This window comes from Palaemon carinicauda, chromosome 1 (assembly GCF_036898095.1).
Source record: "Palaemon carinicauda isolate YSFRI2023 chromosome 1, ASM3689809v2, whole genome shotgun sequence".
Classification (NCBI taxonomy): domain Eukaryota; kingdom Metazoa; phylum Arthropoda; class Malacostraca; order Decapoda; family Palaemonidae; genus Palaemon; species Palaemon carinicauda.
Genome location: NC_090725.1, coordinates 327,186,390 through 327,191,328, shown reverse-complemented (window position 1 = coordinate 327,191,328; position 4,939 = coordinate 327,186,390).

Here is a 4,939-nt window from a genome sequence, read left to right as displayed (position 1 = left end):
CTCCACGCTGCTGGGAGGAAGGACGCTGATGCCTGGTACAACACATGATCATACGCTAAACGGATCTAAAGCGATGTCAGGCAGGGCAGCCAATCGGGACTACAGTGTACCCCAAAGGTAAGCAAAGTCCTTCAAAGAGAAATACCCAACTGTCAACCTAACCCCGCCAGGACTCCTCGCTGCTGAGAGAAAGGACGCTGATGCCTGGTACAACACATGAACATACGCTAATGGGGTCTAAAGCGATGTCAGGCAGGGCAGTCAATCGGGACTATGGTGTACCCCAAAGGTAAAGCAAAGTCCTTTAAAGAGATATACCCAACTGTCGACCTAACCCCGCAACGACTCATCGCTGCTGGGAGGAAGGACGCTGATGCCTGGTACAACACATGATCATACGCTACCGGGGTCTAAAGCGATGTCAGGCAGGGCAGTCAATTGGAACTTCGGTCTACCCCAAAGGTAAAGCAAAGTCCTTTAAAGAGATATACCCAACTGTCGACCTAACCCTGCCAAGACTCCTCGCTGCTGGGAGGAAGGACGCTGATGCCTGGTACAACACATGAACATACGCTGAGGGTCTAAAGCGATATCAGGCAGGGCAGCCAATCGGGACTACGGTGTACCCCAAAGGTAAAGCAAAGTCCTTTAAAGAGAAATACCTAACTGTCGACCTAACCCAGCCAAGACTCCACGCTGCTGGGAGGAAGGACGCTGATGCCTGGTACAACACATGAACATACGATAACCGGGTCTAAAGCGATGTCAGGCAGGGCAGCCAATCGGGACTACGGTGTACCCCAAAGGTAAAGCATAGTCCTTTAAAGAGAAATACCTAACTGTCGACCTATCCCCGCCAGGACTCCTTGCTGTTGGGAGGAAGGACGCTGATGCCTGGTACAACACATGATCATACGCTACCGGGGTCTAAAGCGATGTCAGGTGGGACAGTCAATTGAAACTTCGGTCTACCTCAAAGGCAAAGCAAAGTCCTTTAAAGAGAAGCAATGTGCTTGCCACATACAAATTGGAAAAAAAAAGAAACTTAATACAAGGAGAAAAATCTATTTTTTGGTAATAAAGGATTGAAATTTGATTCACAACTTATATTGAGATTAACTTTAGTTTTGTTTATATCATTCCTCTTTTATCCAGAAGTTTATTTTCAAAAAATCACGAAAAAAACTTTCATGATTAAAATATCTTTTTTTTTTTTGAATCTAGAGTAAATATTCAATGTTAAATATAGTTATTGTCTTTCTTATTATACATTTTATGTATATTTTTTAAGTGGTGCTCTATAGTCATGGTGAATACTGTATATCACTGAAAATAAAAGGGCCATTCTTGCAAAATCTCTAACCCTCGTTTTTTAAGGTCAAAATTGACGAATTGGCTTATAAAATTTCGTAACGTATTTGATGTGAATGTCTATTGTTTTTTTACCGCAAGGAAAAGATTATTATAGAGTTAAGTATCTATTTGGTAAACAGGATTTTGAAAATGCTTATAGTGATAATATTCAAATTCTCGTAACACTAATTCAATAAAAAGTACCCAAAAAGGATACTATGCATACAATGTTAAAAAGAAGAAGAAAAAACTTGTTTTGATCGGAAATTCTCCGTAAAAATATACTGTTCTCAGCCGTATTTCAGTAAAATTAAGGCGACCGTAATTTTATCATACTTTGTTATTATTTTTTACTGCTTGGCTACGTAATATCACCCCTTTACGTCAATATATCCGTTTTTATTCCAGTATTTTTACCTTTTTTCGTAAGGCAAATATTTTTCCGTGTGTTGTATGATACCAATCTTCGAAAAACCTAATTTTTCTTCTATTCTATCAACTCTTGCTTCACACCCATTCAGAATATTTAGATTATTCGTTTCCTTTTGAAGAACTTATCCCAATAGAATTCACAGATCTTTTAAGAATGTAACCCTTTTACCTAACATTTAATCATTACAAGTTTCATTATCCTACGATTAATATTGTGGCCAGGAAGCTGTTCACACACAAACACACACACCTAAACACACACACACACAAGTAAACACAAAAAGACGGGCGAAAACATAACCTTCTTCCAACTTCGTTTGCAATGGTAAATAAAATATCCTCAATGCCAAAACTAGTTGTATTAAGAGTATCATAATGGTAAATATAAGACCGTAAAATAGAAATAGTATAAAGAGGTAAATCCCCCAACTGACCACATCCTCTCTTTCACCCATCCACATCTAATTAAGAGGAACTCTTTAACCTAAAACTTCATTATCACTCTATCAAACGGTAATGAGCTATCAAAGTAATTACTAATCAGAACACTGATAAGGCAAGTGGCGATCAGTAGCGGGGTGGTGTGGGGGGTGGATATCATTAGCATATCATTCATTATTCATGGATCGTTCATTCTCACACGAAATAGGGCCACAAAGTAATTGATTCCGTTAAAAAAGAATGATTTTGGCTTATGCGGGATTGGGTGAGAGTGGTTATGTGTAATAAATATATGTGATATAACTTTATCTATATTATCTATATATGAAAAAATCTAATTTCATGCAATGGTGACTAACTTTGGTGAATAATTTTGATCTTAAAAACTGTTTATTGGAATTTGGAAATCATATTTTTATATTATCATATGCCGATGATATTTGAAGATAGTATTACATGAACATGAAATTATATCTCCACAAATAAATTAGCAAAAATATTATCCCTTTAATATAAAAAAAATTAAATAGCATAGTATATGTCAGACTACATTCTATTATTATTATTATTATTATTATTATTATTATTATTATTATTATTATTATTATTATTATTATTATTATTATTATTATTATTATTATTATTATTTTTATTAGCTTCTGGGATAGAATTTTTCAGCAGTGAAAAATACATAATCTCAAATAACGACGGCATAACTTTCACGCCAAAATCAATAACTCTCTGAACATATATATTAATGTGACTGCGTTATTTTATTAAGTATTCAATACAAAAATTTAGTTTGAATTAATATTGTAAGTATCATTATGTCATTTCATATATCAGAATGAAGCTTCATGAAAATATTTTATGATCGATTTTAGTTAATTTAAGAGTTTCATATGAAAATTTTAGTTTATAGATAATAATATAGATTTTTCATTGTTATATCTATATAGACCAATAACATAAACATAAAGAGAAAGTATATCAGCATTACAAATGCTCGAACAAAAGAAAATAGGGTCTACTCTCAGTTAATTTTAAACAAGGGACTAACGCCAGCAGAGCAAGCATAACTTCAATTGATTTTTGATTCGCAATGACACAAGCGCTCTCTCTCTCTCTCTCTCTCTCTCTCTCTCTCTCTCTCTCTCTCTCTCTCTCTCTCTCTCTCTCAGGGAAATGTAAAAAATTTAATTTACTTTTTTTATCTTAATTATCAACTTTTAAAACTATAAGAGTCTGTTGAATTCTCTCTCTCTCTCTCTCTCTCTCTCCTCTCCTCTCCTCTCTCTCTCTCTCTCTCCTCTCTCTCTCTCTCTCTCTCTCAACCAAATGTAAAAACTTAAATTTAGTATTTTTCCTTAATTAGTTACCAATAAAACTACAAAGTCTCTCTCTCTCTCTCTCTCTCTCTCTCTCTCTCTCTCTCTCTCTCTCAACCAAATGTAAAGTCTTAAATTTAGTTTCTTTTCCTTAGTTAGTTACTTATAAAACTACAAGTCTCTCTCTCTCTCTCTCTCTCTCTCTCTCTCTCTCTCTCTCTCTCTCTCTCTCTCAACCAAATGTAAAGACTTAAATTTAGTTTCTTTTCCTTAATTAGTTACTTATAAAACTACAAAATTCTCTCTCTCTCTCTCTCTCTCTCTCTCTCTCTCTCTCTCTCTCCCTCTCTCTCTCTCTCTCTCTCTCTCTCTCAATCAAATGTAAAGATTTAAATTTAGTTTTCTTTCATTCATTAGTTATTTACAAAACTACAAGATTCTCTCTCTCTCTCTCTCTCCTCTCTCTCTCTCTCTCTCTCTCTCTCTCTCTCTCTCTCTCTCTCTCTCTCTCTCTCTCAACCAAATGTAAAGATTTAAATTCAGTTTTATTTCCTTAATTAGTTTCTTATAAAACTACAAGATTCTCTTTCTCTCTCTCTCTCTCTCTCTCTCTCTCTCTCCTCTCTCTCTCTCTCTCTCTCTCTCTCTCTCTCTCTCTCTCTCTCAACCAAATTTAAAGACTTAAATTTAGTTTATTTCACTTAATTAGTTACTTATAAAATTACAAAATTCTCTCTCTCTCTCTCTCTCTCTCTCTCTCTCTCTCTCTCTCTCTCTCTCTCTCTCTCTCTCTCTCTCTCAACCAAATGTAAGGATATAAATTTAGTTTTCTTTCCTTAATTAGTTACTTATAAAACTATAATTCTCTCTCTCTCTCTCTCTCTCTCTCTCTCTCTCCTCCTCTCTCTCCTCTCTCTCTCCTCTCTCTCTCTCTCTCTCTCTTAACCAAATGTAAAGATTTAAATTTAGTTTTCTTTCCTTAAATAGTTACTTATAATACTACAAGATTCTCTCTCTCTCTCTCTCTCTCTCCTCTCTCTCTCTCTCTCTCTCTCTCTCTCTCTCTCTCAGCGAAATGTCAAAACTTGAATTCACGTTTTATTCTTAATTTAATCAGTTGCTTATAAAACTATAATTCTCTCTCTCTCTCTCTCTCTCTCCTCTCTCTCTCTCTCTCTCTCTCTCTCTCTCCTCCTTATCGTTAAAACGTTTATAAGTTGCTAAGAACTGTTCCCTTATCCTATCCCTCCATTTTCTCCGTCTGCCTCGATACATAATTTCCCAAGAGGCCCCTTCCAATGGAAGACTTTTAAAGATTTTCTCTCAAGCTCCATGTTGGGAGTGCGGTACAATATGCAAATGTATGGGCAATATTGTCACGACTA